Genomic DNA, 23115 nt, shown 5'->3' on the forward strand with positions numbered 1-23115 from the left:
ATGGTTCATTGAACAAGCATGGGAAACAGTGTTTAAACCCTTTACAATGAAGATCTGTGAAGTTATTTGGATTTTTACGATTTATCTTTGAAAGACAGGGTCCTGAAAAAGGGATGTTTATTTTTTTGCTGAGTTTATATACTGGGGTTATTGTCCATTTAGAAGACCCATTTGCGACCAAGCATTAACTTCTTGACTGATGTTTTGAGATGTTGCTTCAATATATCCACAATTTCCCTTCCTCATGCCGCCATCGATTTTGCGAAGTCCACCAGTCCATCCTGGAGCAAAGCACCCCCAAAACATGATGCTGCCACCCCTGTTCTTCACGGTTGGGATGGTGTTCTTCGGCTTGCAAGCCTCCCCCTTTTTCCTCCAAACATAATGAAGGTCATTATGGCCAAACAGTTATATTTTTGTTTCATCAGACCAGTGGACATTTCTCCAAATAGTACGATCTTTGTCCCCATGTGCAGTTGCAAACCGTAGTCTGGCTTTTTTATGGCGGTTTTGGAGCAGTGGCTTCTTCCTTGCTGAGCGGCCTTTCAGGTCATGTCGAAATAGGACTCGTTTTACTGTGGATATAGATACTTTTGTACCCGTTTCCTCCAGCATCATCACAAGGTCCTTTTCTGTTGTTCTGGGATTGACTTGCACTTTTCACACCAAGGTACGTTCATCTCTAGGAGACAGAACGCGTCTCCTTCCTGAGTGGTATGACGGCTGCGTGGTCCCATGGTGTTTATACTGGCATACTATCATTAGTACAGATGAACGTGGTACCTTCAGGCGTTTGGAAATTGCGCCGAAGGATGAACCAGACTTGGAGGTCTTGGCTGATTTCTTTTGATTTTCCCATGATATCAAGCAAAGAGGCACTGAGTATGAAGGTAGGCCTTGAAATACAGCCACAGGTACACCTCCAATTGACTCAAATTATGTCAATTATCCTAACAAAAGCTTCTAAAGCCATTACATCATTTTCTGGAATTTTCCAAGCTGTTTAAAGGCACAGTCAACTTGGTGTATGTAAACTTCTGACCCACTAGAATTGTGATACAGTGAATTATAAGTGAAATAATCTGCCTGTAAACAATTGTTGGAAAAATTACTTGTGTCATGCACAAAGTAGATGTCCTAACCGACCTGCCCAAACTATAGTTTGTTAACAAGACATTTGTGGAGTGGTTGAAAAATGAGTTTTAATGACTCCAACCTAAGTGTATGTAAACTTCCGACTACTCATTCCAGGGTTTTCAACATTGTAAAATAATAGTGAAGGTATCAAAACTATGAATAACACATATGGAATCATGTAGTAACCAAAAAAGTGTTAAAACAAATATTTGATATTCTTCAAAGTAGCCACATTTTGCCTTGATGACAGCTTTGCCCACTCTTGGCATTCTCTCAACCAGCTTCATGAGGTATTCACCTGTAATTCATTTCAATTATCAGGTGTTAAAAGTTAGTTTTGCATTTGCAAAAACCGTAAAGCGCTATGATGAAACTGGCTCTCATAAGGACCGCCACAGGAAAGGAAGACCCAGAGTTTCCTCTTCTGAAGAGCCTCAATTAACTGCACCTCAGATTGCAGCCCAAATAAATGCTTCACAGAGTTCAAGAAACAGCCACGTCTCAACATAAACTGTTCAGAGGAGACTGCGTAAATCAGGCCTTCATGGTCTAATTGCTAAAGAAACCACTACTAAAATGACACCAATAAGAAAAAGACTTGCTTGGGCCAAGAAACACGAGCAATGGACATTAGACCAGTGGAAATCTGTCCTTTGAGATTTTTAGTTCCAACTGCTGTGTCTTTGTGAGACGCAGAGTAGGTAAACTGATGATCTCCGCATGTGTGGGTCCCACCGTGAAGCATAGAAGGAGGTGTGATGGTGCTTTGCTGGTGAAACTGTCCGCAATTTATTTCGAATTCAAGGCACACTTAACCAGCACGACATTGTGCAGCGATACGCCATCCCATCTGGTTAGTGGGACTATCATTTGTTTTTCAACAGGACAATGACCCAACACACCTACAGGCTATGTAAGGGCAATTTGACCAAGAAGGAGAGTGAGGGAGTGCTGCATGAGATGACCTGGCCTCACAATCACCCGACCTCAAACCAATTGAGATGGTTTGGGATGAGTTGGAAAAGCATTCCAGGTGAAGCTGGTTGAGAGAATGCCAAGAGTGTGCAAAGCTGTCATCAAGGCAAAGGGTGGCTACTTTGAAGAATCTAAAATATATTTTGATTTGTTTAACACTTTTTTGGTTACTACATGATTCCATATGTTATTTCATAGTTTTGATGTCTTCACTATTATTCTACAATGTGGGAAAAAGTTTGAAAAAATAAGAAAAACGCTTTAATGAGTAGGTGTGTCCAAACTTGACTGTATACTGTGTGTGTGTGTATGTGTATGTGTATGTGTATGTGTATATATATATATATATATATATATATATATATATATATATAAATAAATGCCATAGCCCGAGGGACATCCCATGACCAATATATACAGTGCCTTCGTAACATTTTGTTACGTTACAACCTTATTCTAAAATGGATTAAATAAATACAAATCCTTAGCAATCTACACACAATACTCCATAATGTCAAAGTGAAAACTTGTTTTTATACATTTTTGCAAATGTCTAAAACATAAAAACAGAAATACCTTATTTACATAAGTATTCAGACCCTCAAAATTCAGCTCAGGTGCATCCTGTTTCCATGGATCATCCTTGAGCTGTTTCTACAACTTGGAGTCCACCTGTGGGAAATTAAATTGATTGGACATGATTTGGAAAGGCATACACCTGTCTATATAAGGTCCCACAGTTGACAGTGCATGTCAGAGGAAAAACCAAGCCATGAGGTCGAAGGAATTATCCGTAGAGCTCTGAGACAGGATTGTGTTGAGGCACAGATCTGGGGAAGGGTACCAAAAAATGTCTGCAGCATTGAAGGTCCCCAAGAACACAGTGGCCTCAATCATTCTTTTTTTTACCTTTATTTTACTAGGCAAGTCAGTTAAGAACACATTTTTATTTTCAATGACAGCCTAGGAACAGTGGGTTAACTGCCTTGTTCATGGGTATAACGACAGATTTGTGCCTTGTCAGCTCGGGGATTTGATCTTGCAACCTTTCGATTACTAGTCCAACGCTCTAACCACTAGCTTAAATGGAAGAAGTTTGGAACTACCAAAACAATTCCTAGAGCTGGCCGTCCGGTCAAACTGAGCAATCAGGGGAGAAGGGTCTTGGTCAGGGAGGTGAGTGACCAAGAACCCAATGGTCACTCTGACAAAGCTCTAGCGTTCCTCTGTGGAGATAAAAGAACCTTCCAGAAGGACAACCATCTCTGCAGCACTTCACCAATCAGGCCTTTATGGTAGAGTGACCAGACGGAAGCCACTCCTCAGTTAAAATGCACATGACAGCCTGCTTGGAGTTTGCCAAAAGGCACCCCAAGGACTCTCAATGAGAAACAAGATTCCCTTGTCTGATGAAACCAAGTTTGAACTATTTGGCCCGAATGCCAAGCGTCACGTCTGGAGGAAACCTGGCACCATTCCTACTGTGAAGCATGGCGGTGGCACCATCATGCTGTGGAGATTTTGTACAGCGGCAGGGACAGGTAGACTAGTCAGGATTGAGGCAAAGATGAACGGAGCAAAGTACAAAAGAGTTCCTTGATGAAAACTTGCTCCAGAGCACTCAGGACCTCAGACTGGTGTGAAGGTTTACCTTCCAACAGGACAACGACCATAAGCACACAGCCAACATAACGCAGGAATGGCTTTTGGACAAGTCTCTGAATGTCCTTGAGTGGCCCAGCCAGAGCCAAGACTTGAACCCGATCAAACATCTCTGGAGAGACCTGAAAATAGCTGTGCAGCAACACACCCCATCCAACCCGACAGAGCTTGATAGGATCTGCAAAGAAGAATGGGAGAAACTCCCCAAATACAGGTGTGCCAAGCTTGTAGCGTCATACCCAAGAACACTCAAGGCTGTAATTGCTGCCAAAGGTGCTTCAACAAAGTAATAAGTAAACGGTCTGAATACTTATGTAAATGTGATTTTTATAAAAATCTAAATTAGCAAAAAAAATATATACTGCTCAAAAAAATAAAGGGAACACTTAAACAACACTTCCTAGATCTGAATGAAATAAATAATCTTGTGCCTGTATGACCTCCGTACAACGCCTGGGCATGCTCCTGATGAGGTGGCGGATGGTCTCCTGAGGGATCTCCTCCCAGACCTGGACTAAAGCATACGCCAACTCCTGGACAGTCTGTGGTGCAACGTGGCGTTGGTGGATGGAGCGAGACATGATGTCCCAGATGTGCTCAATTGGATTCAGGTCTGGGGAACGGGCGGGCCAGTCCATAGCATCAATGCCTTCCTCTTGCAGGAACTGCTGACACACTCCAGCCACATGAGGTCTAGTATTGTCTTACATTGTGTTGTTTAAGTGTTCCCTTTATTTTTTTGAGCAGTGTATAAAAACCTGTTTTTGCTTTGTCATTATGGGCATTGTGTGTAGATTGATGAGGAATTTAGAATAAGGCTATAACAAAATGTGGAAAAAGTCAAGGAGTCTGAATATTTTCTGAAGGCTGTAACTTACAAGTAATATATAGTGTAACTATCGTCGTGTACATTCTTTTTTTTATTATTAGCCATGTACTATTATTGTTATTACTACTGAAATTAACTGTATTTCATTACCCTCATTGCAATGTACTGTCATCAAGGCAATGGGTGGCTACTTTGAAGAATCTAAAATCTATTTGCATTTTTTTCACACTTTGTTGGTTACGACATGATTCCATATGTGCTATTTCATAGTTTTGATGTTTTCCCTATTATTCTACAATAGAAAATAGCAAAAATAAAGAAAAACCCTGGAATGAGTAGGTGTGTCTACATTTTTGACTGGTACTGTATGTTTCCCGTCCCAATAAAGGCCTTTGAATTGAATTGAAAGAGACAGACACAGAGAGAGACTATAGGGATCCTCTCAGCAATAGCTCTTAACACTCCACAGCTAGATAAAACTCACACATACAGGTGTCAAGTGGATTGAAGTTTCTCTGTTTCAGGTTTTCCCTGCCTTATATCACCCACCGCTGTGATACTCATTCTCTCACTGAAACCACCTACTAAAGTGTACTTTAGAAGAAAAAACAAAACACAGCAGGCAACGTTGTAATGCAAACGTATAGAGTAATAATTCTGGATAGTGCTGTGGGTTTAGTTTAATTTCCCTTTAGATGGAGTTGATGCTAAACCATGGTCCCTAATGGATGGTGAACAGGCTGACGCTGATTGTTTGCGTTTGTGCGCGCGTGCGTGCCTCAGTAGCTCCTTCACAGATATTAGGCTCAATGGCCCGGGTGAGATGTCATGTTGTGACCCGTGTGGTGCAGCATGGGGATCTTGGGGGGGGGGGGGGGGGGAGTGTGTGTGTGTGTGTGTTGTCATGTGACCCCTGCTGTGTGTTCTATCCCCAGGGGTCTCCACTCTCCACCCGACCCCCCACTGGGCGCAATGTCTTAATCACTCGGCTGAGAGACAATGCTTCAATGTTAATGTCTGCGTGTTGCAGTCTGCATACAGTGTGTGAGTGCGAGCTCAGGCTTCAAATTAGCGGAAAGTATACGCTTTATTATGACAATGGATGTGCAGAGGCACTTTTACTACTAATGACCAAGGGCTGGTAGAAAACATGACCTTGCAGTTATATGCACATACCATATCACACACGCACTGCCTGGTTTCCATGTTAGAGGTCATATCATTACAATCATTCTGTTTTCTGCTAAGCAGACACCTTTACAACAGGCAGCCCTCGTGATTTTCTGTCTATACAGCTAAGTACCGCACTAAGCTGAATCAAGCTAAACGCACTTCAAGGGTACAGCAGGCATTTTCAACTTCTTCAGCCTACCCCTAGCTAACCGGAGTATGCAGAAACCAGTGTCCCTAGCGAACCGGAGTATGCAGAAACCAGTGTCCCTAGCTAACCGGAGTATGCAGAAACCAGTGTCCCTAGCTAACCGGAGTATGCAGAAACCAGTGTCCCTAGCTAACCGGAGTATGCAGAAACCAGTGTCCCTAGCTAACCGGAGTATGCGGAAACCAGTGTCCCTAGCTAACCGGAGTATGTGGAAACCAGTGTCCCTAGCTAACCGGAGTATGCGGAAACCAGTGTCCCTAGCTAACCGGAGTATGCGGAAACCAGTGTCCCTAGCTAACCGGAGTATGCGGAAACCAGTGTCCCTAGCTAACCGGAGTATGCGGAAACCAGTGTCCCTAGCTAACCGGAGTATGCGGAAACCAGTGTCCCTAACTGACCGGAGTATGCGGAAACCAGTGTCCCTAGCTAACCGGAGTATGTGGAAACCAGTGTCCCTAACTGACCGGAGTATGTGGAAACCAGTGGCCCTGACTTAGTTTAATTTAATATAGCTACCTCTCTCTATCTACTTTCCATCTCAAAAGACAAACATTACTGCATTTTATTTATCTTCAACACATTTACTTCTATTTGCAGTATTTCAGACAAAATATATACTGCGATGTTTACAGTCAAAGGAGCATCGCAAAGTCAAACATGAACTGTATTTGGTTTCTGTTTGGTTTAATATATTTCTACTTGACAATGTTATATTTGGAGTCACCCATCTCGGATCTACAGCTGCTATCTCTGTAGTTGTTTTTGTTTAACCCATTGACCCGAAATCAGGCAACCAGTTCTGCACCTGACAGGTTCAGCCCCCCAGTGAGAAGGTTGTGGGGTTTGGAGATGGACCCCAGCACACATAATGAGTAGTGTTAAAATCAGGGGTGCACTGACCCAAGCCAAGCACACAGCCGAGTGACACCTGGTAAAATAAGGGTTAAATAAAATTAAAATAATCACACACACCCTCCTCCCAATCCCCCTTCACCCCACACCCCTATGTCCCTCGAGGGGCCAGCATGGATCAAAGCCGTGTGTGTCATTTTAATCAGGCAGCGCTGTGGGCAGCCCCATTAATTCAATTCCATTTCATCAGCGGTAAGTCGGGCCACCAGAGGGGACGACACATTCCTGGGGTCCTCCGGCCCAGCAGTAATCCTATCTCTTAATGACCCGAGACCGGACACTAAACCCATAATTGCTTGGTGCCTGGCTGCAGTTTTTTGCTTGCTCTCAGAATTCCAAGATCTTGGCAGGTAGGACTAGACAAAGACAGACCTAGGTCACCCTCCCCTATCTCCCTCCCTCCCTCATTCCCCTCATTTGGAAGGAGAGGAGAAGTCAATCAAAATTAATGAAGCCGTGAATCAAGTAATTTGACCCCCCACTAATTAAACAAATCGCATAGATGTGCACACACCACACACCATACTACATGATCAAGGGGTGTAATTTAAGTCTAATTACCAAACTCAGAAACATTTAGAGCCTAACCTGTTACGCTTCTTCTTGCTGTTCTAATACCAAGAGACATGAACTAAAGTCTGCTCACATATTATACGCAGAAGATACAGAACTAGGTATTTGATGGTCGTGCATCTGACCCTGAACGAATTACTTGAACCATATAAACCTCAACAGATCACAAAAGGCTCATGAACATGTAACAATAATAGGATCCGTTTTTCCAACAACACTCAAACAAATCTTTAAAAACGTCAAAAGAGAGCTATACTATGAAATTACCATCAGTCATTGAGACAGTTTCAGGCAAATCAACATCAATATTTCAATGTTTGCTTAGAAAATGGTATGCTCGACTGCATCAGATTACCTAGTCATTTGGTATATATATCTATATTTATATTTTCATGATTGGTGTTTTTTCTCCAGGCATGATGAATTGTTTATTGGTAGATGAGATAATGAGCGTTTGATATCTTACCGTACCTTAGGTCTCTGGTGGATGGCGATTCTCATCACAGACAAATGAGATCTGAGTATTGGCGTCTACACCTGCAGAAACAACAACACCACAGCATATTGGTGAGAAAAGGGAAAAACACTCATACTGATAATTAGCATCAGTCTCAGCATCTTTCCAAAATAGGTTTACTTCAAATCAGACATCAGTTCACTCACACACACACCAATTGGACTGCATGTAAAATTCAAAAACATGCTTGTGGTAATCTTTGAGTGCAGACAAATTACATCCCAAACATGGTGTGTGATACACTACACTACAGCTAAACCTGACAGATATCTGATAAAGCATATTTCTCTCCCTCTCTTTCTGTGTGTGCATGCGCTGTGTGGGCGTGTGTGTGTACACATTTGCGCGTGCAGGAGTGTGAATGTGTGTGGGCATGTGTGCGTCTGTGTATACACGTTTAGAGGTCAATGTTAGACCAGACAGAGAGAGGTAAAGGTCAGGTTGGAAGCATGGCTGGAATTGAACATGATCCCAGGGAGTAGTCAGAGCAAACGATACAGGTCAGAGGTGCTACACCATCCAACACCTACAACAATATTACATTTACAACTGAATGACCAGTCTTGTATGTTGCATTCCGAACTAAATGACCAGTATTTTATGTTGCATTCCGAACTAAATGACCAGTATTTTATGTTGCATTCTAAACTAAATGACCAGTATTTTATGTTGCATTCCGAACTAAATGACCAGCATTTTATGTTGCATTCTAAACTAAATGACCAGTATTTTATGTTGCATTCTAAACTAAATGACCAGCATTTTATGTTGCATTCCGAACTAAATGACCAGCATTTTATGTTGCATTCCGAACTAAATGACCAGCATTTTATGTTGCATTCCGAACTAAATGACCAGCATTTTATGTTGCATTCTAAACTAAATGACCAGCATTTTATGTTGCATTCCGAACTAAATGACCAGTATTTTATGTTGCATTCTAAACTAAATGACCAGCATTTTATGTTGCATTCCGAACTAAATGACCAGTATTTTATGTTGCATTCTAAACTAAATGACCAGCATTTTATGTTGCATTCCGAACTAAATGACCAGCATTTTATGTTGCATTCTAAACTAAATGACCAGCATTTTATGTTGCATTCCGAACTAAATGACCAGTATTTTATGTTGCATTCTAAACTAAATGACCAGTATTTTATGTTGCATTCCGAACTAAATGACCAGCATTTTATGTTGCATTCCGAACTAAATGACCAGCATTTTATGTTGCATTCCGAACTAAATGACCAGCATTTTATGTTGCATTCCGAACTAAATGACCAGTATTTTATGTTGCATTCTAAACTAAATGACCAGCATTTTATGTTGCATTCCGAACTAAATGACCAGCATTTTATGTTGCATTCCGAACTAAATGACCAGCATTTTATGTTGCATTCTAAACTAAATGACCAGCATTTTATGTTGCATTCTAAACTAAATGACCAGTATTTTATGTTGCATTCCGAACTAAATGACCAGCATTTTATGTTGCATTGCGAACTAAATGACCAGTATTTTATGTTGCATTCTAAACTAAATGACCAGCATTTTATGTTGCATTCCGAACTAAATGACCAGCATTTTATGTTGCATTCCGAACTAAATGACCAGCATTTTATGTTGCATTCTAAACTAAATGACCAGCATTTTATGTTGCATTCCGAACTAAATGACCAGTATTTTATGTTGCATTCTAAACTAAATGACCAGCATTTTATGTTGCATTCCGAACTAAATGACCAGTATTTTATGTTGCATTCTAAACTAAATGACCAGCATTTTATGTTGCATTCCGAACTAAATGACCAGCATTTTATGTTGCATTCTAAACTAAATGACCAGCATTTTATGTTGCATTCCGAACTAAATGACCAGTATTTTATGTTGCATTCTAAACTAAATGACCAGTATTTTATGTTGCATTCCGAACTAAATGACCAGCATTTTATGTTGCATTCCGAACTAAATGACCAGCATTTTATGTTGCATTCCGAACTAAATGACCAGCATTTTATGTTGCATTCCGAACTAAATGACCAGTATTTTATGTTGCATTCTAAACTAAATGACCAGCATTTTATGTTGCATTCCGAACTAAATGACCAGCATTTTATGTTGCATTCCGAACTAAATGACCAGCATTTTATGTTGCATTCTAAACTAAATGACCAGCATTTTATGTTGCATTCTAAACTAAATGACCAGTATTTTATGTTGCATTCCGAACTAAATGACCAGCATTTTATGTTGCATTGCGAACTAAATGACCAGTATTTTATGTTGCATTCTAAACTAAATGACCAGCATTTTATGTTGCATTCCGAACTAAATGACCAGCATTTTATGTTGCATTCCGAACTAAATGACCAGCATTTTATGTTGCATTCTAAACTAAATGACCAGCATTTTATGTTGCATTCCGAACTAAATGACCAGTATTTTATGTTGCATTCTAAACTAAATGACCAGCATTTTATGTTGCATTCCGAACTAAATGACCAGCATTTTATGTTGCATTCCGAACTAAATGACCAGCATTTTATGTTGCATTCCGAACTAAATGACCAGCATTTTATGTTGCATTCTAAACTAAATGACCAGCATTTTATGTTGCATTCCGAACTAAATGACCAGTATTTTATGTTGCATTCCGAACTAAATGACCAGTATTTTATGTTGCATTCTAAACTAAATGACCAGCATTTTATGTTGCATTCTAAACTAAATGACCAGCATTTTATGTTGCATTCCGAACTAAATGACCAGTATTTTATGTTGCATTCTAAACTAAATGACCAGCATTTTATGTTGCATTCTGAACTAAATGACCAGTATTTTATGTTGCATTCCGAACTAAATGACCAGCATTTTATGTTGCATTCTGAACTAAATGACCAGTATTTTATGTTGCATTCTAAACTAAATGACAAGCATTTTATGTTGCATTCCGAACTAAATGACCAGTATTTTATGTTGCATTCCGAACTAAATGACCAGTATTTTATGTTGCATTCTAAACTAAATGACCAGCATTTTATGTTGCATTCTAAACTAAATGACCAGTATTTTATGTTGCATTCCGAACTGAATGACCAGTATTTGATGTTGCATTCTGAACTGAATGACCAGTATTTTATGTTGCATTTAGAACTGAACGCTTGTCTTTAAATCAGCTGATAACAAAGCCAGCATTCTGTATGAGTGATGGCACTTCAAAGGTCTCTATTGTGGTACGAACGTAAACAACGCTTTGTTGTTTCATAAACAAGGCCGTTTCTGACTGGTCCACGGTGACAGTGTTTGGAAGTCACCACAACGTGATCTATGATCTTATGATCTCATGTCATGATGTCATCCATCCCAGAGACCGGGAGATGGTAACCAGAGGATGGTAAATGGTTGGAAAACAGGGTTTTTCCCTCTAGGACTCAATAGCTATAGCATACACTCCAACCCAAAAACCTAAATATAAACAGCATCACAGAAAGATATGCTATTTTTAATACTTTAATCTAAAGCATGTTCAGTTTCGCATAATATTTACCTTCAATAATGCCAACAGATATATGGAAACATCCAGACTATCCCACTACCTAAATGGTAATTTGCCTAAATACAAAGGACATCATTGTACTCGTTGATTGTCTTATCATGTCTCCATCTGCCGTTCAAAGCCGTGTTTGAGAGGTTAGTCATGTTTCAGCCAAACTAAAAAAAAGGTGCCGATGTTGGACATCTGGCAAGTAAACGATAAGAAATGACCCACAGCTCAGAGAAACTGGTAGAACATGTATACATGCTCCTTTTCCCCTCAAAGCCCTGGCTGGATGAATTCCATTATGATGAGTGTGCAAGATTTGAAACACCTCTCAAAATGCTGCACATTTTACCTTAGTGAATAGTCAAAACGGTGGCTTGCTAGTGTGAATAGAGGCTCGCTAGTGTGAATAGACTCATGTTATTAATAGTTTGGGGTGTTGTCTGCAGTTGCAGACAAATTATACAGTGCCTTCGGAAAGTATTCAGACCCCTTGACTTTTTCCACATTTTGTTATGTTACAGCCTTATTCTAAAATTGATTAAATAAGTAAAAAATGCTCAGCAATATACACACACACACACACACACACACACACACACCCAATACCCCAAAATGACAAAGGGAAAACAGGTTTTTAAAAATGTTTGCAAATTTATAAAAAATTTAAACAGAAATACCTTATTTACATAAGTATTCAGACCCTTTGCTATGAGACTCGAAATTGAGCTCAGGTGCATCCTGTTTCCATTGATCATCCTTGAGATGTTTCTACAACTTGATTGGAGTCCACCTGGGGTAAATTCAATTGATTGGACATGATTTGGAAAGGTACACACCTGTCTACATAAGATCCCACAGTTGAGGTCAAAGGAATTGTCCGTAGAGCTCTGAGGGGAAGGGTACCTAAACATTTCTTCAGCATTGAAAGTCCCCAAGAACACAGTGGCATCCATCATACTTAAATGGAAGAAGTTTGGAACCACCAAGACTCTTCCTAGAGCTGGCCGCCCGGCCAAACTGAGCAATCGAGGTAGAAGGACCTTGATCAGGGAGGTGATGGTGTCTCTGACAGAGCTCTAGAGTTCCTCTGTGGGGATGGGAGAACCTTCCAGAAGGATAACCATCTCTGCTGCACTATACCAAATCAGGCCTTTATGGTAGAGTGGCCCAGACGGAAGCCACTCCTCAGTAAAAAAGGCACATGAGAGCCTGCTTGGAGTTTGCCAAAAGACACCTAAAGACTCTCAGACCATGAGAAACAAGATTTACTGGTCTAATGAAACCAAGATTGAACTTTTTGGCCTGAATGCCAAGCGTCACGTCTGGAAGAAGCCTGCCAGCACCATCCCTACGGTGAACATGGTGGTGGCAGAATCATGCTGTGGGGATGTTTTTCAGCGGCATTGACTGGGAGACTAGTCAGGATCGAGGGAAAGATGAACGGAGCAAAGTACAGAGAGAGATCCTTGATGAAAACCTGCTCCAGAGCTCTCAAGACCTCAGTCTGGGGTGACAATTCAACTTCCAACAGGACAACGACCCTAAGCACACAGCCAAGACAACACAGGAGTGGCTTCGGGACACGTCTCTGAATGTCCTTGAGTGGCCCAGCCAGAGCCCGGACATAAACCTGATCGAACTTCGCTGGAGAGACCTGAATATAGCTGTGCAGCAACGCTCCCCATCCAACCTGACAAAGCTTGAGAGGATCTGCAGAGAAGAATGGGAGAAACTCCCCAAATACAAGTGTGCCAAGCTTGTAGCATCATACCCAAGAAGACTCGAGGCTGTAATCACTGCCAAAGGTGCTTCAACAAAGTACTGAGTAAAAGGTCTGAATACTTATGTAATATTTCAGTTTTTTAAATTTTTTATAAATGAACAAACATTTCTAAAAACCTGTTTTTGCTTTGTCATTACGGGGTATTGTGTGTAGCTTGATGAGGGAAAAACAATTTACTTTCCAAACGCACTCTATATTGCACGTGAAATATTGATGGTTAATTTATGACATTAACTGTTTATTAATTAGGCTTATCGTACCTAATCACTTGAAACACTAGTACTAGATTAATTCATCCGAATTATAATATTCCTTATCTTGCTAATATTAATATTCATTTATTATTTCACCAGGTAGGCCAGTTGAGAACAAGTTCTCATTTACAACTGCGACCTGGCCAAGATAAAGCAAAGCAGTGTGACAAACAACAACACTGGGATAAACAAGTGTACAGTCAATAACACAATAGAAAAGTCTATATACAGTGTGTGCAAATGAGGTAGGATAAGGTAAAGCAACAAATAGGCCATAGTGGTGAAATAATTACAATATGATAAATCTATCAGTTATTAAACACATTATCATCGTGCATCTAAAAGTAGAACATTCTGTAGAACTATATCCTGAATTATGTAATTCTTCTAAATGAATCAAGTCTCTATTTTTGTAAACGGCATGTTATAGAAGTGTCCAGACACACTTTCATTGCGATTTCCCTTGGTTGAGAAACTTACCCCACCAGCAATAGACAAGAACTATGCAGATGCAAAGTTGGGTAACAGAATTACGGTAACAAAAAAAATCTCTCAGTTCTTTATGCGACTGTGCGTTCAAAAAACGTTGAAATATCTGCTCCGAATTAAGATTCAAGGATGTCTGCAGAAAGAATGGGGTGTCAGCTATGACATTTAGGGCTGTGACATTAACTGAATAACTGTGTAACTGACGGTTATGGATGTAGTCCGTCATGAAAATAAAAATAACCATCAATACCGTTTAAATAGACCTTGGTATGGCATCTGCTTGGCATCCGACTGCATGGCACTACAGAGGGTAATGCTTACGGCCCGGTACATCACGGAGGCCCAGTACATCACGGAGGCCCAGTACATCACGGAGGCCGAGCTCCCTGCATTCCCGGACCCCCATATCAGGCGATGTCAGAGGAAGGCCCGTTAAAAAAATTGTCAAAAGACTCCAGCTACCCAAGTCAGACTGTTCTCTCTGCTACAGTATGGCAAGCGGTGCCTGGTGCGCCAAGTCAGGGACCAAAAGGCTCCTGAACAGCTTCCATAAACCATAAGACTTCTGAACAGTTAATCCAATGGCTACCCGGACTATTTGCATTGACTCACATTTTCTACATTTACGTAATAATATTATTACCACAACTACCTCGTACCCCTGCACATTGATTCGGTATCGGTACCCCTTGTTATTGTATTGTGTTTCTATTTTTTTGCTAATTCTTATTATTTTCTTACTTTTTAACTCTGCATTGTTGGGAAAGGGCTCATAAGTAAGCATATAACAGTAGTCTACCCCCTTTGTATTTTGCACACGTGACAAATACAAATGTATTTGTTACTTCTGTGAACTTTCATTATCCTCCCTCCTCATGAGGGAGAGAAATGTGAAAATATCTTAAAGATATGTGGGTTTTTGGTAATGGAATTACAAGGCAATGTTTATTAAACTTACAGAAGGCAAATAATTTCTCTAAAACTAAATATGTCAGTTGGCAGGGGTCTTTACTTCAACATTATTGGTGTTTTGATTTATTTCTATTAACGTTTAAGACTTTCTGGTAGATGTTGTCCAAGACCCATTTTCCATCAGTTTGACCAGAAATCAAAGCCTTTGCTTATTCCAAATGTTTAGGATAGAAATGGTCAAATAATATTTTTATTTTTTTTGACAATTAAATTAAATTGACATACTACTATGAACTTCACATTTGGTACTTATGGGTCCTTTTACATGGAATTGCCCACTTACATAGAGCTTCCTCTCACTCCCAGCAGGCATTAGCATTTCCTTAATGGATAAGACACACTGTGTGAAAAGTCACCCATGGATGACATTAATAAAGTCAAAAACATACTCACAGATTGTGAGTGAACATTACAGATACATACCAACTAGGATAGACTGGCTATAATTGACACATGGATGTGATTTAGGCCTAAGTTTAACTTAGATACAGAATATAGAGCATACTTGTCTTTGAGTTAACAAATGCTAAAACTACCCATGATGTATTGCTCTATGAAATAACTTTTTACTCATTTATCGTCCTCCCAACTTTATTTGGCACAATATATATTTTCGATGTCATTCAAACAGCACAGCACAAAACTTGCCATGTAACCAATTACTGTGAAGCTGTCAACAGGAACTCAAGCAATAAATCGTGTGTAATTATCAATTGATTAAAATAGCTATCTGACTGAGAAACAGACTTGCAGGCATAATACATCAATTTTAATGGCATTTCTTAATCAGAATGCTTCACAATCACCAGAGACCAATTAGAGTTTGAGAGATGGAGACTCACCATTAATAATCTAACTTGGCCGGCACCACTGACTCCATTTGAGACAAGCTGCTGGGGTTGATTTAAGTGTTTCAACTGTTAATAACCTACAAAAAAGGTCCTAGGCCTACTCACTCAAATTCAAACAGTTTGAGAGCTGACAATGCAAATAAATTGTAATTGATCTTGATTCTTACCCAGAAGGCTATAGCCATTGCACACCAAAGGGCCATAGGCAGCAGAAAAACGACAAGAGATAGCTTTGGCTATGCTCAGAATACTTCTATTAAAACCAGGGTCAGTTCTATGATTGCGGTATTTCTGTTTTCCTTTGAAGAACTTGACTAGGGGTTACACATACATGGCATTGTATATACGGTGCACCACAAACCTAGCAGTCGCACCAGCCTTAATAGGGTACCATAGAGGTGATTATTTCCTAGATATGATTTTCCGGCGTTCATTTCTTTGGCTTCAGATGCAAGCAACAATTACCCGCCTTTCAAGTCTGCTACATCATGCTACACAGTGGCCTGTGAAGGGTGGTGAAGTAACTACTGTTCCACTTGAATAGTAGAGTGTGTGTGTGTGTGTGTGTGTGTGTGTGTGTGTGTGTTAGGGTTTGCATTGGAACACCTATAATAAAGCATTGCATGCATGCATCATGGTATTGCGGGTCTGACAACAAAAAAAGCCTCTTCTAAAATAATTTTATGCAATTCTACATGACTGGAGACATTGAAATAATATTTTCTAATACCACACAAATGACAGGCTATTCTGACATATCCTACTGAGATCAATAAAAACAAACGTGTCTTAAACGCAACCAATAGCATAGGCCAATGAAAAGAGAGGAGCCACAGATTGTAAAATATGCCGAAAATTATAGCCAGAAAATTTTGTGGCATGGACTCATACAAACTGTTTTTCCTCCGATTGCATTTTGAAATCTTACGAAAAGGCCTTTTAGCTGCTCTCAGCTGTTTTGAAGCCAAAACTGTATCAACCGTTTGGTATTTGCCGCACATGCTCCCCAATTGCGGGCTTCCCGACTGTAGGCCTAAAGGTACTCGTGAGATGATAAAACACAATCCATATCTATTTTGTGGCTACATTATGCTCTCTGGTGTAGTATTTATGATTTCATTTATTTCTTTACAGATAGTAATCATATACATTTGGTAAATGTATTTAAAATGTATCTGCAGCACCTCCAGCGTCCATTCCCGTTTTCTTCCATGTGCTGTGCTCTCCCCAAGGACAAATAATCAAAACTTCTAAATTATTGAAATCAAATGGATTGTGGCCAGTAACCAAGGAATATGAGGTTATTGCAATATGAGGATAAAGGCCTACTGTTACAATTATATTTAAAATAATCCAAAAAAAAGTACAATTACAAGTGAATAATTTCAGTAAGTCAATGAACAAGTATGTTTCAATATCTAAATCACTTATTTTTCCTGTTTAGCCAATAGTGGCTTTAGCTATATTGTTATAAAAACGATGTAGGCCTAGTGGCCTTTTTAACCATTATAGCACAGAAACTGCACCAAGTGTCTATGTTCATAAGGCTAATAAGAAAATATGTCAAGGTCTGAACAGCATATGGGAAAGGTCTAAAAATGTGTATTTTCATCAGTAGCCTAAGTGGCTGAAATGCATCAGAAAAGTATTAGAAAGTTCAGGAAAACATTTTTAACCATCGCAGCAGCACAAAATGTCCTGGTGTCGTCCGTGTGTGTGTGTATGTGTTTGCGTTCGTGCGCATGTTAGTGCCTTCAGAGGTATTTCACCCACCCCCCAACTTTTTCCAAATTGTTTTGTGTTACAGCCTGAATTTAAAATGGATTACATTGAGATGTTGTGTCACTGGCCTACATACAATACTCCATAATGTCAAAGTGGAATTATGTATTTAGACATTTTTACAAATTAATAAAAAATGAAAAGCTGAAATGTCTTAAGTCAATAAGTATTCAACCCCTTTGTTATGGCAAGCGTAAATAAGTTAGAGGAGTACGAATTTCCTTAATAAATCACATAATTAGTTGCATGGACTCACTCTGTGTGCAATAGTGTTTATCATGATTTTGGAATGACTACCTCATCTCTGTACCCAACACATACAATAATCTCTAATCAGTCAAGCAGTGAATTTCAAACACAGATTGAACCAAAGACCAGGGAGGTTTTTCAATGCTTCGCAAGGGGTCCCTTTGAGCATGGTGAAGTTATTAATTACACATCAGATGGTGTATCAATAGACCCAGTCACTACAAATATACATGTGTCCTTCCTAAGGAAACCGCTCAGAGATTTCGCCATGAGGCCGATGGTGATTTAAAACAATTAGAGTTTAATGGCTGTGATAGAAGAAAAGGGAGGTGGATCAACAACACCATTAACCTAAATGACAGAGTGAAAAGAAGGAAGCCTGTACAGAATAAAAATATTCCAAAACATGTATCCTGTTTGCAATAAGGCTCTGAAGTAAAACTGAAAAAAATGTGGCAAAGAAATGTACTGAATATAAAGTGTTATGTTTGGGGCAAATGCAACACAACACTGAGTACCACTTCATATTTTCAAGCATGGTGCTGGATGCATCATGTTACGAGTATGCTTGTCATCGGCAAGGACTAGAAAGTTTTTTTTACAATAAAAAGAAACTGAATAGAGCTAATCCAGGTGTGCAAAGCCCTTAAGAGACGTACCCAGAAAGACACAGTTGTAAATGCTGCGAAAGGGGATTCTAACATGTATCGACTCAAGGGTGTAAATATTTACATAAATGACATATTTCTGTATTTCATTTTCAATAAATTTGCTAAAATTTCTAATAACATGTTTACACTTTGTGATTATGGGGTATTGTGTGTAGATAGGTGTGATAAAAAAAAATGTAATCCATTTTGAATTCAGGCTGTAACAACAAAAAATTTAAAAAGTGAAGGGGTATGAATACTTTCTGAAGGCATGTTTGGAAACTGCAATTTTATGTCACCAATATAAAAATAAACATCCAATAGCGACTAATATAAAAGACATTTGTTCCATTTTCACATTCATAATTGTGCATCCTTCCAGCTACATGTTTTAAACGAATGTGGCAACACACTATGAACAGTGCAGCAGAGAAAATTATATCAACGACACACAGCTACTATGGACTCACCTGAGAAGCCAGCACGCATTTCAGTAAAAACGACTCTGGCGTCGTGTGAGCAAGCGGCTTGCCAATGTCAATGTTGCAAACAGAGTGCCTGATGGTGGCGGTATGGTATCGATGGCAATTTGAAAGCACAGAAATACCGTGACGAGATCCTGAAACCCATTGTGAGGCCATTTTCTTTTTTTTAAGGCATCTGTGACCAACAGATGCATATCTGTATTCCCAGTCATGAAATCCATAGATTAAGGACTAATGAATGTATTTCAATTGACTGATTTCCTCATATGAACTGCAACTCAGTAAAATCTTTGAAATTGTTGCATGTTGTATACATGTTATATTTTTGTTCAGTATAAATACTTTTTTCTAACATCGTCCGTCTGTATACACTGCCAGATTAATGAACATGGTCATTGTTCACTAAATAGTGGATAGAAGCAGCATACAACACGGTCCAACTAAATCACAAATGAAAAACACATACATCATAACAGTTGGTTACGGCCAATTGATATACCGTTTTAATCCATTGCTATAGTACATAGTCTACAATACAAACATGATGCAAATACATAGTATTAGATATTCAGATCACCACCCATGGATCCATGATTTATGTATCCTCTTTTAACTCAAGAGCCACCTTTCAACTCCTACGCATGGGTATGGAAATGAGGTATTGCTGCAAGTCAATTTTATGTATACTTCCATTAGCTGTAAACTAGTTACGAATTCATTTACCATTTATAGAGTTTTTAGTTCAATGGAAGACTGTCATTTCCACGTAAAAAACCCATGAGCACTAACGTGAAATTCGAAGGATCACATCAGAGTTTAAAAAAAAAAGTTAAGGCATATACAGTATAGATGTTTCAAACATTTTCCATCAACAAAAATTAGGAATAAGCAAAGGCTTTGACTTCTGGTCAAACACATGGAAAAGGGGGTCTTAGAAAACATCTAGTAGAAAAAGTATTTAAAAAGTATTGGAAATACATCAAAAACAACAATGTTGAAGTAAAGACCCCTGCTAACTAATAGCAACATTTACAGTGCATTTGGATATGCAGACCCCTTCACTTTTTCCACTTTGTTACATTACAGCCTTATTCTCAAATGTATTAAATTGTTTCTGTTCCTCAATCTACACACAATACCCCATAATGACAAAGCAAAAACTGGTGTTTAGAAATGGTTGCAAATGTACTAAAAAAAACATTTACATAAGTATTCAGACCCATTACTCAGTACATTATTGAAGCACCTTTGGCAGCGATTACAGCCTCAAGTCTTCTTGGGCATAACGCTACAAGCTTAGCACACCTGTATTTGGGGAGTTTCTCCCATTCTTCTCTGCAGATCCTCTCAAGCTCTGTCAGGTTGCACAGCTATTTTCAAGTCTCTCCAGAGATGTTTGCACCAGTCTGAGATTCTGAGAGCTCTGGAGCAGGTTTTCATCCTCTCTGTACTTTGCTCCGTTCATCTTTCCCTCGATCCTGACTAGTCTCCCAGTCCCTTCCGCAGAAAAACATCCCCACAGGATGATGCTGCCACCACCATGCTTCACCGTAGGGATGGTGCCAGATTTCCTCCAGACGGGACGCTTGGCATTCAGGCCAAGAACTTCAATCTTGGTTTTATCAGACCAGGGAATCTTGTTTCTCATGGTCTGAGAGTCCTTGAGGTGCTTTTTGGAAAACTCCAAGCGGGCCGTCATGTGCCTTTTACTGAGGAGTGGCTTCCGTCTGGCCACTACCATAAACACCTGATTGCTGGAGTGCTGCAGAGATGGTTGTCCTTCTGGAAGGTTCTCCCATCTCCACAGAGACCACAAACCACAAATCCTCAGCTCTGTCAGTGACCATCAGGTTCTTGGTCACCTCCCTGACCAAGGTCCTTCTCCCCGATTGCTCAGTTTGGCAGAGCTGCCAGCTCTAGGAAGAGTCTTGGTGGTTCCAAACTTCTTCCATTTAAGAATGATGGAGGCCACTGTGTATCTTGGGGACCTTCAATGCTGCAGAAATGTTTTGGTACCCTCCCCCAGGTCTGTGCCTTGTCACAATCCTGTCTTGGAGCTCTACAGACAATTCCTTTGACCTCATGGCTTGGTTTTTGCTCTGACATGCACAGTCAAATGTGGGACCTTGTGTAGACAGGTGTGTGCCTTTCCAAATCATGTCCAATCAATTGAATTTACCACAGGTGGACTCCAATCAAGTTGTAGAAACATCAAGGATGATCAATGGAAACAGGATGCACCTGAGCTCAATTTCAAGTTTCATAGCAAATATTAAAGAGAAGGTGTGTTCTATAAAAGAGATAGATACCAGGGGAGCAGCACTGTCACATTCACAGGCTAACAGCAATCAACACAGCAAGACAGCTGAAAGCCACACTTATAGACCACCAACATTTTTTACAATGGAGTCATTTTTACATGGCTATTTCTTGATTTCTACAATAAGGTAAGACCGTTGTACTAAATCTCTCCCCCCCAAAAAAAGGTGTTTATAAGTCAAATGCAGTAGTTTTAAATCACTGCGGAAATCTTTCAGACTGTGGCTTTAAAAGGCGAAAACACATCACACGAGTTACGGTCTGCCATTCGTCTGCCGTTCGTTCGCCGCGGTGTGTTTTAGAGACCACCCGCCAGTAGGCGTCTGACTGCGGACATTTTCCCCCCGTTTCGACGTGTAGAATCCATTTGCACTCGGTTTGCTAATGACAGCCGGCACTCTGTTCAGAGGTGCTAAGTATTTTCGGGCCAGCAAACGCTACTGGTGCGTCCGTGCCTTAACGCAAGTCTTTATACACAAACAAAGGCTTGCCAGGAGGAGCTAGGAGTTAACGGTAGATTTCTGATTTTCCATGTCCACCAGGCAGTGTCCCAGGCCCCCAGATCTCCCTCCTGTGTGAAACTAGTCTGCTGTGTCATCATGTGAAGTTAACGGGTTTAGGCTGCCCCCCGCTTAAACCTGCAGGGGACTGGAGGGGACTGCGTATACAGGCCCAGTTCCAGACCAAACCCTTAGTTCCCCACCCCCTAGCCCCTCACCTCTAGGCTCCTAATGGAGGTCTGAAAGGTTTGGATTAGCCAAATGACTGCATTAGCCTGGTCCCAGATCTGTTGGCCTATGCGCTTTATCTAACTTCTCTGACCCTCGTTGCCATACTATTTGTGGATGTAACTGAATAGAAAGGTTTGGATTGGATTCAGCAATAATTGCTTGAAGCTTCACCTTGCCCTCTGATGTTCTCTAAATGTTTGCCATATTACTTAGATAACACCAATCACATCCTTTCAAATCTATATACAAGAAGTGAAGAGGCTAGGGGGAAGAAGCCAGGGGTTGGTTTGGAATTGGTTGATAGTCTAATCAGTATAGCCTTTGGCCCTGGCCCCCAGGGTGCCAGCCTATTAGCTCAGAGGCTAATGAAACCGCAGCATATTGATGGGAAAGGTAGGATTGGTACTAGTTTCTGGAGGAGATACCACACAACCCATGATAGCTATATGAAATAGCCCACAGTGACAATACCTTTTTGACAACAATGGCACACACCAATGCAAAGCTTAAAAATGTGTTGAGGCTGGCTAGAACCTGTATGGATAAAAATAAACAGTTTTGCTTAGCATCCATTGCATTGTCCCTGTCATATAAATCATAGAATAGCTGAAAATAGGCTAAATCCATTCTAGGTCATCAGCTTCCGACTGAGTATATTAATATACTTTAAAAAAGGTAAAAAAGGTCCAAATGTGATTTGTTTTTTTTATGTTGAATAAATACAGAATATTTCCTCTGTCACTTCATATCATTGGAAACTGATGGGCTTGATTTAGCTGCACATGAAAGCAAACCCTCTTTACCAATTTTGCATTACCTAACGAATCCTGAATTGCCAGTCAAATACACCCCCCCCCCCCCACCCCCCCACCCCCCAATCTAAATGTATGATGTTAGTACAGTGGAGTTAGCCTATATTGTTTGTAGCCGGTAATATGGTGCAGCAAAGAAAAACCTAGCAAAGCTGCAGCTGGCTCAAAACAAAGCACCATGCCTTGCCCTTAACTACACACACAG

The 23115-nt window shown here is 40.1% G+C and overlaps 1 protein-coding gene across 1 annotated transcript in view; it reads right to left on the reverse strand.

Annotated features, from left to right (window-relative positions):
- Window positions 1–23115, reverse strand: part of LOC115174472 (kelch-like protein 29) — a 326402-nt gene that overhangs the window by 297510 nt on the left and 5777 nt on the right. The window contains exon 2 of the mRNA XM_029733020.1: window positions 7941–8006. The gene's annotated coding sequence lies outside the window, so the exon portion shown is untranslated. The remainder of the gene's footprint in view (window positions 1–7940; window positions 8007–23115) is intronic.

This window comes from Salmo trutta, chromosome 35, assembly GCF_901001165.1.
Source record: "Salmo trutta chromosome 35, fSalTru1.1, whole genome shotgun sequence".
In the NCBI taxonomy this organism is placed as follows: Eukaryota; Metazoa; Chordata; class Actinopteri; order Salmoniformes; family Salmonidae; genus Salmo; species Salmo trutta.